The sequence below is a fragment of the Phyllobates terribilis genome, unplaced genomic scaffold (assembly GCF_046119375.1).
Source record: "Phyllobates terribilis strain yellow unplaced genomic scaffold, ASM4611937v1 Scaffold_11__3_contigs__length_659146591, whole genome shotgun sequence".
In the NCBI taxonomy this organism is placed as follows: domain Eukaryota; kingdom Metazoa; phylum Chordata; class Amphibia; order Anura; family Dendrobatidae; genus Phyllobates; species Phyllobates terribilis.
In genome coordinates, this window is record NW_027362771.1 from 574210348 (window position 1) to 574224087 (window position 13740).

General features: G+C 47.2%; 4 non-coding genes across 4 annotated transcripts; all 4 read right to left on the minus strand.

Annotated features, from left to right (window-relative positions):
• Positions 1 to 1303: 1303 nt before the first annotated feature.
• On the minus strand, positions 1304 to 1443 carry LOC141168237 (U4 spliceosomal RNA). The gene has a single exon (XR_012251981.1). It is a non-coding gene; the product is annotated as a U4 spliceosomal RNA (small nuclear RNA).
• A 2104-nt stretch (positions 1444 to 3547) lies between these two features.
• Positions 3548 to 3620, minus strand: TRNAK-UUU (transfer RNA lysine (anticodon UUU)). The gene has a single exon. It is a non-coding gene; the product is annotated as a tRNA-Lys (tRNA).
• A 7229-nt stretch (positions 3621 to 10849) lies between these two features.
• On the minus strand, positions 10850 to 10989 carry LOC141168257 (U4 spliceosomal RNA). Its single transcript, XR_012252000.1, has one exon. It is a non-coding gene; the product is annotated as a U4 spliceosomal RNA (small nuclear RNA).
• A 688-nt stretch (positions 10990 to 11677) lies between these two features.
• On the minus strand, positions 11678 to 11750 carry TRNAK-UUU (transfer RNA lysine (anticodon UUU)). The gene has a single exon. It is a non-coding gene; the product is annotated as a tRNA-Lys (tRNA).
• Positions 11751 to 13740: the final 1990 nt, after the last annotated feature.

Consider the following 13740-nt stretch of genomic DNA (forward strand, 5'->3'; position numbering starts at 1 on the left):
TTCAATATTTTTTCATCATTACATTTTATTAAAAAAACACTTCTGCCCAAACAGGGACTTGAATCCTGGACCCTGAGATTAAAAGTCTGATGCTCCACTGACTGAGCTATCTGGCCTCTGCACCACACAAGGGAGTGGTTAGATTTTAGTCTGAAATCAACCACTGTTCAACACCTTGTATTATATAAATACATTATTTCTTGCACCTGGGAAGTATGAAGGGATCTATACTGATACCATATAATACATGCACGCTCACTGAAGCCCACAGGATGAATGCCTCCTTGGACCTGCCAGGGTCAGTCACAGAGGTTATCTTCCCTCTGTAAGTGACCTAAGGCTGCACACCATAACTACTGATGTGCACAGCTCCCGCCTGCTTTGTGTGCCCCCTACGACTGACCCTGAACGGGGGGAAACATCCGATGTTCACAGGGTCATCTATACAGTCACACCGTAATCCCGTCTGGAGCAACAAGGCCGAGCCCCATCTCTGCACAGTTCCCCGTCACTTCTGCTCGGACCATACACATAACATGACAGCAACAAGAGCCTGTACTATGTGCAACAAGAGCCTGTATTATGTGCAAAAAGAGCCTGTACTATGTGCAAAAAGAGCCTGTACTATATGCAAAAAGAGCCTGTACTATGTGCAAAAAGAGCCTGTACTATATGCAAAAAGGCCAACATAATGGAACGCCAAAACAGAAATAAACACTTGAAATAGATCACTCTGTGTGTAATGACTCTATATAATATAGGAGTTTCACTTTTTGTATTGAAGAACTGAAATAAATTAACTTTTTGATGATATTCTAATTTAGTGAGAAGCACTTGTATATTTTACATATATATATTGTATTTGATCTTTATACACACACACACACATATACATATATTTATATATAGATAATATCTCCCCCTTTTCAAAAAACAGATAAAAAATTAACACATTTGGTATCAGAAGAAAGTGTAAATGGCAAATTTTCTGGGATTTTTTTGGTCACCTCCCAAAATACGATGGAATAATAAGAGATAAGAAAGTCATATAGACCCCAAAATAGTACTGAAGAAAGCTAGACCTCGCCCCGAAAAAACAAGTCCTCGTACGTCTCCATCAACCGGAAAATGATAAGTTCTGGCTCAGAATACAGAAACAAGATTTTTTGTAACTAGTAAAAAATAAATCCCCGTATATAAATGTGATATCGCTATCACCGCACTGAGCAGAGGAACAAAGATATTAGGTTGTTCTTGCTGCAATCTAAATGCCGTGAAAATAAAACCCAAAGAACATCGTCAGCCTCCTGGGAGACTGTCAAAAATTGCCATGCTGACTGTATTACGAGCCCTCATGGCAGGGTATTTGGAAAAGTTTTCAACTAGCAATAATCACGCCTCGGATAAACCTCATGGGCTGTGATACTGCCACTGCGCAAAGCTGGAGGCCATCTGTGAGGAGCTGCGGCCTCTGGATCTGGGGCTCTGTCTACACTGAGGAGAGACAAAGTCATTAGGGGGCTGTGGGAGCAAAGGATTCTGGGAGTGGATATGCTAATAACGCCCCTCCCCTAAGTCTGTAATGTCAGAAAGAAAAGCTCCCCAGGCTGGGGGAGGGGAGGGGGTTTATGCACTGATATAATACCGTTATACCATGAGCGCAGAATAACACAAAGTAGTGACTAAATACCAACTTACCATGATCTCATAATAATGCCAGATAGTGAGAGAATACTATCTCTGGGCTCGGCCTCTCCGATCATTTATAGACACCCGCATCCTGTGTAATACCAGGTCCATCAGGTGGTCGAAAAGGGATGTTGTAATCTGTGGCCCTATAGAGGCCACAATGTAAGGAACTGTACAGGTGACCTAGCTGTGGCACCATCAGAGGAGATCACCGCTAGTCCTCCATGCTGAGCCTCCTCCCATAATATTAGGCCTGTTGTGCTGTATATTATATTATATCACCTATATATCATGGAGTCATTTCAACATTTTTTATTCAATTTTATTAAAAGTTTCTGCCTGAAAAGGTACTTGAACCCTGAACTAAAGATTTAGGACTATTTCAGGCTGGACCTAACTCGCTTCCATTAGCCTCTGAGCACTTCCAAAGAGTGAATGCAACCACGGTCTCTTATAAGAAGGTGCATAGACAGGTTTTTTTAAGCCCTTTTACAATGTAACCACTGCAGCCAATCACTAGCCACAGCAGTAACCAATGTGACTGGAGACTGACAGTAGTGATCACACATCTGTACGGCCAAAATAGGATGTACAGAGATGGGCTGTTTCCTATTTATGGAGGCGAATATTAAGCAATTGCAGGTTTAAGTCCCCTAAGGGGACTGATAAAAATAAGATCATGCCCATCTGTGCGTCCAGAATAGGATGTACAGAGGTTGCCTATATAGAGGTGAGTATTAAGCAATCGCAGGTCCAAGTCCCCAAAGGGGACTGATAAAAATAAAATCACTCCCCTTTTACCAATATGTAAAAAATTTAGCACATTGGGTATTGCTGGGTTTCTAAATATCTGAACTAATAAAATATTTTTATCCCAAATGCTACAAGCCGAAACCGAAGAAAAAAAAATCTAAATGGCAGAATTGCAGGGGAGGTTGGGGGAGGGGTCATGTCACCTCCCAAAATAAAGTGGAATTAAAACAGATACGAAAGTCATATGGACCCCAAAATGGTACAATATAGACTACACCTCGCCCCGAAAAAAACAAGACCTCGCACAACTCTAACAACCCAAAAAATAAAAGTTATGGCAAAATGAATGCTATCATACAACACTAAATCTCGTCCCGCAAGAGATGAGCTCTCATACAGCAACGCGGATGGAGAAATAAAAATGTTGTGGCTTTTAGAAAACAGAGAGAAAAAAAAATAGATTGGCCACTTCTTTCATCGTCAGCCTGCAGACAAGTCAGATCTCCCACCTCCACAAAATAGGAAAGCACATCTATTATAACCACATGATTCAGTCTCAAAAATGCAACTACTAGTTTATAGCAATTTTTCGGAGTTACAAAAAACAGCGCCACCCCTGTGAACAGGTTGTTTGTGGTATTGCAGCTAGGCCCTATTCTCTTCAATAGAGCTGAGCAGTAATACCAGACTTAATCGGGTTTTTGCACCATCCAGAAATTTCTAGACAGTTCTTTATGGGTTTTCAATGTGTCCATAAACCATGTTCTCTGTTTGTGACTTTCGAAAAGTTGTTCAGAAAAAAAATAAAAATCAGGCTGGCGGCTCCGGACACAACTCTGGACTAGTGTGGAACAGACATTTTTTTCTAATCCTTGACAAAAACTGACCAATGTGACTTCTGACTAATTAACGAATCAGCCTCGGGTTATTTATACTTACCCGAAATCTGTATAAAGCCGGGTCTTCCCCAAGGTGATCCAAAAAGGGACGGTGTAATCTGTGGCCTATGGATGCCACAATATGGGAAACTGTGCAGGTGACCTTACATACATATCATGCAGTTGTTTGAAAAAAAATGTCATGAAATTTTATTAAATAACAATTCTGCCCAAACGGGGACTTGAACCCTGGACCCTCAGATTAAAAGTCTGATGCTCTACTGACTGAGCTATCCAGGCTCTGTGGAAAACAGGAGTGGTAAGATTTCAGTGTGGAACTAACAACAACTAACACCTTGTATTATATAAATACATCATTTCTTGCACCTGGGAAGTATGAAGGGATCTATACTGATACCATATATTACATGCACGCTCACTGAAGCCCATAGGATGAATGCCTCCTTGGACCTGCCAGGGTCAGTCACAGAGGTTATGTTCCCTCTGTAAGTGACCTAAGGCTGCACACCATAACTACTGATGTGCACAGCTCCCGCCTGCTTTGTGTGCCCCCTATGACTGATCCTGAGTAGCAGGAAACATCCGATGTTCAAGGGGTCACCTACGCAGTCACACAGTAATACCATTTGGAGCCACAAGGCCGAGCGCCATCTCTGCACAGTTCCCCGTCACTTCCGCTCGGACCATACACATAACATGAGAGCAACAAGAGCCTGTACTATGTGCAAAAAGAGTCTGTACTATGTGCAACAAGAGCCTGTACTATGTGCAACAAGACCAACATAATGGAACGCCAACATGGCAGCAACATAAAGAAAATGAATAATATTTAGTCTGTCTCTTATAAGAAGGTGTGTAGACAGTTTTGTTTAACCATTTTACAATGTAACCGCTGCAGCCAATCACTAGCCATAGCAGTGACCAATGTGATCATAGACTGGCTGCAGTGATCCCACATCTGTACGGCCTAATAGGATGTACAGTGACTGGCTGTTTATGAAGTATGGAGGCGAGTATTTTTTCAACTTTTTAAAGGGTTTTTCTATTATTAAGTTTTCTATCTCCGTAGGCTCGCCCAGTGAAAATAATAATAAACTGTGTTTTCCTCACCCCCCGATACTTCCGAGCTGCCTGTCTGTCATTGCTTCCCGTCCTGTCAAGAGGCTGCAGCAGTGATGCCACAACTTGTGACCACTACAGCCAATCACTGAGGTCGGCATCAGTCTGGTGATTGGCTGCAGTGGTCACGTTCTGTAGTTGTGATGTCTCGCCAGCAACTTGTCAACAAAGACCAGAGGAAGCGACAGGAAGGCAGCGCTGGATATTAGGAAGTCTGGTGACATAGAGACGTTTATCCTCGGAAACACTTTGAAGATTTCTGTCCTGGACAACCCCTTTAAGGTGATTAGACCGGATCATAGTCAGCTGAAAGGCTCCATGTACATCGAAAGAGACCACGCCTCTCTCCCTGTGGGGTCTGTCCTCTAACATAGGTTGGGTCTGTGATTCCCCTTCCCCCATCACTTGCGGTTTTGTTTTTTAATCACACACTTTTAGTGTTTTTCTTAATTTATTTATTTTTTCTGTAGAAAAGTCTGTGTGACCCCAGAAAGAAACAGTTGCTATGAAAGTCTTTGGTGTCCATAGCAACCAATCACAGAGCAGCTTTCATTTTACCAGAGCTGTGTAAGAAATGAAATCCGGACCGTGATTGGTTGCTATGGGAAACAAAGACAACCACCGGTGCAAGCTCTGATCGCTGCTGTTCAACCCTCTGACAATGTCTGACAGCGGCATGTAAATGGCCGTGATTTGTCTGCACCCATCTCGACCCCCCAAATTCCCACCCACTCCTGCAATGTGATTGCATGGTGCCGATGGGTTACCATGACAGCCGGGGGTCTAGTGAAGGCCCCTGTCACTGCTATGTTTGTACATACAAGTACAGAAAACTTCACCTAATAAATACTATTCATTGTCCAAAAAAACCCAAAGTGCTTTACAAACATGTACTGTATTAGAAATCATGGCTGCTTTCTTCCTAAAACAGCGCCACTCCGGTTCACAGGTTGTGTGTGGTATTGCAACTGAGCTCCATTTACTAAAATAAAGCTGAGCAGTAATTCCAGACACGACTCGTCCATAACGGCGGAGCTCCGTCCAGAGGAAAGGTTTATCTAAGACCGGTTTCACAAATCTGCGGTCCACAGTCTGGGTGCGATCCATGATGTACGGAGCGGCTGCGGGTCTCTTATATCAGGCAATCGCAGGGTTAAACCCCGAAGGGACTGAAAAAAAATCAAATACATTTAAAGAAAAAAATTAAAATTATATATATATTGAATAAATATATTTAAATAAATTGTATTTTCTCAGTTTAAGAAGAAAAAAATAGATATACATATCATATCTATATTTAAATACATATTATATATATCATTTTATATACATATATTTAAATATATATTATAATATTTAAAGAAAAAATAAAAATTATGTGCATATATATATATAATCTTTAACATTTTTTAGATTTTTCAAAAAATGTTCATATCTAATATTTATAATATTTAAAGAAGAAATAAAAATATATTTATATATACATATGTGGCACCCCAGAGGTCTGGTTTTCCACAGTAATGTAATGTTATGTCTGAGAGCAGGTGGGAGGTCCTTTGGTCAGGGATCCTGTGCATGCCACACCTCCTGCCCAGTCTTGGGAGGGGAAGAGCTTCCCCTGTAAAAACCCGGGGCTGAGGCAGGGAGAGTCAGACAAGGAGAGTGGAGACAAGAAGCAGCATAGGAAACAGCAGAGTTCCAAGGAGTCAGGGGCTGGCAGCTGCAGCGCTCGCCCTGACTAAGAAGATTCTTTACCGGACCCGGAGTCCGAGGCTGTGGGGACTAACTTCTACCCAGCAGCAGAATCCGTCAGGCAGGGGATTTCAGGTCCTCTGGCCCAGAAGCCCGAAGGCACGGTCACACGCGTGGGACCAGCACCGCCATCGTGGAGCGGAGGCCATTAGAAGGCCCCGAGTCACCGGCCATACGGGTGAGCACCACACGGTACACTCAGGGACGTGGGCTACTTACATCAGCTTCTAGCAAGGTAGCCAGAAGAGTACAGTCAGTTTGTGAGGCCTACAACTACGCCTGGCCAGGGGAGATCCCATCTGCTCAAAGACTGACCAGGCCCCGTTTGCTAGCAAGTACTCCGGGAGGGTCTATCGTTGTTACCAGTAAAGACCCTGAACTACACCGTACCGTCTCTGAGTGGTTCCTGCTACCCCCATCATCCACGTCGGCTGCCCTGAGGCCATACCCCTCCCGTTGGGGGTTATACTATCACGCTGCACAATCCTACCACCGGCCTCAGCGGTCTGCCCTGCAGCAGCAGCTCCCTGGCTGCACTCAACGGGTGGCGTAGTCATCAACTATTTACTACTAATAGACTGCCGTCTAGTTTGACTCCCTGGGCACGGACCGGGTCACCGCCACGAGACTACAACCCTCTACTGATCCGGCTCCGGGTAGGCTCCCGCATGCGCAACGCAGCGCGACACAGGCCCAGGGGCGCGTCAACTTTGGCGTAGTCGGCAGGATTTCGTGCCCGCAACCACCGGGTACTGCGTGCCTGAAAAGCAAAGACTGTTCAAACTTACCAGTGGTGAAGATTCCCGCTATCCGGCGCCATCTTCTACCTTCTTCCCGCCATCGGTGAAGTTTCCCGCCATCCGGCGCCATCTTCGGCCTTCTTCCCGCCATCCGTGGAGTTTTCCCGCCGTTGGACGCCATCTTGGGGACGCCGCGCGGGAAGAAGAGGGGCGTGGACTCCGAAAGCGCGCGAGAACTGAAGCCCCGCCTCACGTCCGGACGTTGCGTAAGGTCCTGGAAGGAGCCCAGCAGACGCCGACGTCAATGGAGCGCGACGGAAGGTCCTCAACCCTGACGATCCACTGCGGAGCCGCGGCCTACGGAAGAGGATCATCGCAAGGTAGGCCACGGTCCACTAGGGGGGAGGAAGATGTCGGATACGGAGGAGAGCTTCACTGCCCCAACCCCCGCCAGCGCTACCGCTGCTGCAGTTATGCCCTTCACCATGCCCTATATCCCGGGAGCAGCTTGGCTACCCCAGTATTCAGGGGAGTCACATACCCTGCATGACTTTAGAGAAAAGCTGGATAGCCTCTTCCAGGTGTACCCCCTCACAGAAGAGCAAAAAGTGAGCATCCTGGTGGCCCAACTAACCGGGGCAGCCAAAAGGGAAGTAAAATCCTGGCCACCTGGGAGGAAGACTGTCGCAGGGATACTAACCCGGCTGAAGGACACCTTTGATACCCGCACCTCAGCCGAGATTAAGCTTAGATTCTACGGGTGCAAGCAGCGAGCGCATGAGAGTATAAGGGACTATGCACTAAACCTACAAGAGGCCCTGAGGGCCATAAAGCAGACCGACCCTGATGGGGTGGGAAACGAGGACAGGCTGTTGACTGAACAATTTATAGAGGGTTTATATTGCAATGCCCACCGAACCCAGTTGCGGGCAATGGCCTTACAGGATCCCCATCTGGACTTTGCACAGTTCAAGGACAGAGCCATCCGGGTGCTCCGAGAACCGGCACCAGGTGGCGTTGTGACCCACAGACGCCCCACTACCACTTACTACCAGGAGGCGGCGCCCTTGTCAGCAGGGCCTGTGGGAGCTGATGCGCAGGCTTTGGACAATGACCCGGCTCCAGACCTACACCATCAGGTCCAAGAGCTAGCTAAGAGCGTTGCTGCGCTAACCCGAACTGTGCAGTCTTTACAGGTTTCCACCCCAGGGAAGATCCAGCTGGCATCCGGACCGGAGGACATCCCGTGGCGTCGACCAAGGAGGACCCCACCGGCCAGAGGAAGACCCAGTGACCGATACAGCGAGGACGGACGACCCATCTGCCGCCGCTGCAATCAACCCGGACATATGGAAAGGTACTGTTCTTTAAACGGGCACAACCTGGGGTAGAGGGCCAACCCCCAGGAAAAAGATCACCAGGCCCATCGAACTGGCGCGACAGATATGTGGGAGGACGTCCAGTCTTGCCTGTGGTACTGGATGGCATTCCCATGAGTGCCCTACTGGATACCGGGTCACAGGTCACCACCATCCCGTACGTGCTCTTCAAGCAGTACTGGAATGACTCGGATATTACCCACTACCCTGACGACGACTTGAGTATCATCGCCAGCAATGGCCAGCCCGTGCCACAGATCGGATTTAAGGAGGTGGCCCTCAAAATCGGTAGAGTCGAACTGGCCGCACAGGGACTGATCATTGTAGATATTGATAAACATGAGAGTCACCGAAAAATAACTCTAGGAACTAACGTAATTGAAAATTGTCTTGCAGAGGTGATTTTCCTTTTACAGCAGGTTGCCAAGAACGCCAGCTCCGGCGAGCAGCGGGTGCTCCAGAAAGAGATCCGGGCACTGATGCAACGGCAACAAGTGGAACTCTCCGGCGTTGTTTTTAGGAAACCTTGGTGGATTTACCGGGAATCCTTGTATATAGTTGGAGCGTAACCCAGGATGGACTAGAGACTGTTAAGGACTCGGGGTAGGACAGACCCCTACCTGGTTACGTCTCCCTGTGTTGGTGAAATGGACACCTTTGCTTTTCTTCAAAGACTGCACCCGGTTGCGGACACGCCGCAACCATCTTATGTGTTTTTCTTATTGTGTTGTTATTGTTATACTTTGTTATGTTTTTCTAAATGTGTTTAGTCCCGGAGTACTAAATTTCACTAGGGGGGAATGTGGCACCCCAGGGGTCTGGTTTTCCACAGTAATGTAATGTTATGTCTGAGAGCAGGTGGGAGGTCCTTTGGTCAGGGATCCTGTGCATGCCACACCTCCTGCCCAGTCTTGGGAGGGGAAGAGCTTCCCCTGTAAAAACCCGGGGCTGAGGCAGGGAGAGTCAGACAAGGAGAGTGGAGACAAGAAGCAGCATAGGAAACAGCAGAGTTCCAAGGAGTCAGGGGCTGGCAGCTGCAGCGCTCGCCCTGACTAAGAAGATTCTTTACCGGACCCGGAGTCCGAGGCTGTGGGGACTAACTTCTACCCAGCAGCAGAATCCGTCAGGCAGGGGATTTCAGGTCCTCTGGCCCAGAAGCCCGAAGGCACGGTCACACGCGTGGGACCAGCACCGCCATCGTGGAGCGGAGGCCATTAGAAGGCCCCGAGTCACCGGCCATACGGGTGAGCACCACACGGTACACTCAGGGACGTGGGCTACTTACATCAGCTTCTAGCAAGGTAGCCAGAAGAGTACAGTCAGTTTGTGAGGCCTACAACTACGCCTGGCCAGGGGAGATCCCATCTGCTCAAAGACTGACCAGGCCCCGTTTGCTAGCAAGTACTCCGGGAGGGTCTATCGTTGTTACCAGTAAAGACCCTGAACTACACCGTACCGTCTCTGAGTGGTTCCTGCTACCCCCATCATCCACGTCGGCTGCCCTGAGGCCATACCCCTCCCGTTGGGGGTTATACTATCACGCTGCACAATCCTACCACCGGCCTCAGCGGTCTGCCCTGCAGTAGCAGCTCCCTGGCTGCACTCAACGGGTGGCGTAGTCATCAACTATTTACTACTAATAGACTGCCGTCTAGTTTGACTCCCTGGGCACGGACCGGGTCACCGCCACGAGACTACAACCCTCTACTGATCCGGCTCCGGGTAGGCTCCCGCATGCGCAACGCAGCGCGACACAGGCCCAGGGGCGCGTCACATATATATCCAAAAAAGACAAAGGCAGCAGCACTCCATTGTTCAATATAGGGTGAACTTTTTCAAGCTGGAAAAAGTTTCACATTTTGAACGAAACATTGCCCTGACGTGATGGGTCAATAAATCCCCCTATATTGGACTATGGAGCGCTGCCTTTGTCTTTGCTGGACGTCTTGAGGTTTGGTTTTGCCTGTAAGGCGTATTTAGCACCCAACTGTTTTTGTAATAACTTTGCTAGTGCTGCACCTGTATTTTTCTAATTATATATTCATGTAAATAAATATAAATATATATATATATATATACACATATGTACAGTATATATAGAATTTTTTCATGTATTGTTTTACATTTTCTGATATGTATATATATACACATATACTATCAGTACTATTTTGGGGTCTATATGACTTTTTTTATCTCTTATTATTCCATCATATTTTGGGAGGTGACCAAAAAAATCCCAGAGAATTTGCCATTTACACTTTCTTCTGTTTTGGTGCACGCCGTATGTAATAAATAGTATTTTATATATGTACCCAGCGATAACAAATGTGTTAATTTTTTATTTATTTTTGGAAAAGTGGGTGTTTGATCTTTATACTCACAGATATATATATATATAATTCTTCCTGCAGGGAACAAGTTCTCATTGGCATAGAAATATACCTGAAATGTTATAATTTCTAGAATATTGATCCTACAGCACATGGCCGATTCAGATCTATCTCAACCACCTATTCAGTCTCCTGGGAGACTGTCAAAAATTGCCATGCTGACTGTATTACGAGCCCTCATGGCGGGGTATTGGGAAAACTTTTCAATTAGCAATAATCACGCCTCGGATAAACCTCATGGGCTATGATACTGCCACTGCGCAAAGCTGGAGGCCATCTGTGAGGAGCTGCGGCCTCCGGATCTGGGGCTCTGTCTACACTGAGGAGAGACAAAGTCATTAGGGGGCTGTGGGAGCAAAGGATTCTGGGAGTGGATATGCTAATAACACCCCTCCCCTAAGTCTGTAATGGAAGAAAGAAAAGCCCCCCAGGCTGGGGGAGGGGAGAGGGTTTATCCTCCATCTGACCATAGTGTCACCACCTCCTGCTATACAGACTGTCTGCTCCTGCGTCCTGGGGAAACCTTCACTTATGTGTTACAGGATTGCATTACCAGGAACTTCCTGATGATGGCGCAAGAAGAGAAGCAATACTGTCATGCTGTGACCATATAATAACAAATAGTGACTTATAACCGCCAAACCATCAGCACATAATAACAGAAAATAGTGATTAAATACCGCCATACCATCACCACATTATAATACTAAATAGTGACTGAATACCGCCATATAGTGCCCTCTATACAGACTGTTCACAAGTTCCTATATTACATTATCAGTGATCGTCTGTTGTTGGCACCAAAAGTGCAGCTAAGGAGAACAAAACTAACTGGAATCAAAGATATTACAGTAACCGTGATATTTTCCTGAACAGTTGCCATCATTTGTCCTTCCCTAGGTCTCTTATATCCTTTAGAAATAGCGTTTATTGGTTTCATCTTTATTAAAAGCTTCCGCCCGAACAGGGACTTGAACCCTGGACCCTCAGATTAAAAGTCTGATGCTCTACCGACTGAGCTATCCGGGCTTCTGTACATGATCACTGACACAATGACTTTCTCCTGTATTATCGGCCGTCTGCTCCTCCTTTCTGGTTACAGACTATCACCACTCACCACTATACGTTCTGTCCATTGGTTTCTACGTCCTGGAAGGGAACCGTCTCTTCTGTATTCCAGACCTGTCCAGCAATGCAGAGATGATCCCATAAGAGGCAACGATTGAATTGGAGGGAGGACGTCATCAGGGACTTGTAATGACTTGTGGATGGGACAGGATGATATCAGGGACTTATAATGAATTGGGGTTAATGCTATACAGAGGCTTATAATAAACAGGAGAGTGCGGGAGGACACCACAAGGGACTTATTATGAATTGGGAGTGGTGTAGGATGCCATAAGGGACTTAGAATAAATTGAGTTGTGGGAGGAAGATACTTAGAGGGTCTCATAATGAATTGGGGTTGGTGGAGGACGCTATAAAGCAGGGGTCTCAAACTCGGCTGGGTATATGGGCCGCAAATGGAAAAAATTTGAATTTGGGGGGCCGCATTTTTTGTTCAATGTGACATTTTTAGTGATACCATTTTTTTTTGTATACATCTTTTGAACATTTTTGCCGTGTTTATTTTTTTATAGCTTGGGTCCTTATGGATGTGGCGATAATAAACGTGTACTTTTTTGTGTTTACTTTAGTTTACATATAAAACAGCATTTTTAGTGCCCAATATTTTTTCATGCTTTATTTTTATTTTTTTGATTTTTACAATTTTGTTTCCCCCAATTGGCCACATACAGTAAAATTGTATTACATTTAGCATCATATAGTAATAATGGCAAACATCTTGTAGTAATGTCCCCATCTTGTACTAATGTGCCCCAACCAGGTCCCCATCCTGTGGCTATGTGCCCCATCCAGGTCCCCATCCTGTGGCTATGTGCCCTATCCAGGTCCCCATCTTGTGGCTATGTGCATGTGCCACATCCAGGTCCCCATCTTGTGGGTATGTGCCCATCCAGGTCCCCCTCTTGTGGCTATGTGCCCCATCCAGGTCCCCATCTTGTGGCTCTGTGCCCCATCCAGGTCCCCATCTTGTGGCTCTGTGCCCCATCCAGGTCCCCATATTGTGGGTATGTGCCCATCCAGGTCCCCCTCTTGTGGGTATGTGCCCCATCCAGGTCCCCCTCTTGTGGCTATGTGCCCCATCCAGGTCCCCATCTTGTGGGTATGTGCCTCATCCAGGTGCCCATCTTGTGGGTATGTGCCCATCCAGGTCCACATCTTGTGGGTATGTGCCCATCCAGGTCCCCCTCTTGTGGCTATGTGCCCCATCCAGGTCCCCATCTTGTGGCTATGTGCCCCATCCAGGTCCCCATCTTGTGGCTCTGTGCCCCATCCAGGTCCCCATCTTGTGGGTATGTGCCCCATCCAGGTCCCCATCTTGTGGGTATGTGCCCCATCCAGGTCCCCATCTTGTGGGTATGTGCCCATCCAGGTCCCCCTCTTGTGGCTATGTGCCCCATCCAGGTCCCCATCTTGTGGCTCTGTGCCCCATCCAGGTCCCCATCTTGTGGGTATGTGCCCATCCAGGTCCCCCTCTTGTGGCTATGTGCCCCATCCAGGTCCCCATCTTGTGGCTATGTGCCCCATCCAGGTCCCCATCTTGTGGCTCTGTGCCCCATCCAGGTCCCCATCTTGTGGCTCTGTGCCCCATCCAGGTCCCCCTCTTGTGGCTATGTGCCCCATCCAGGTCCCCTCTTGTGGCTATGTGCCCCATCCAGGTCCCCATCTTGTGGCTCTGTGCCCCATCCAGGTCCCCCTCTTGTGGCTATGTGCCCATCCAGGTCCCCCTCTTGTGGCTATGTGCCCCATCCAGGTCCCCATCTTGTGGCTATGTGCCCATACAGGTCCCCCTCTTGAGGCTATGTGCCCCATCCAGGTCCCCATCTTGTGGCTATGTGCCCCATCCAGGTCCCCTCTTGAGGCTATGTGCCCCATCCAGGTCCCCATCTTGTGG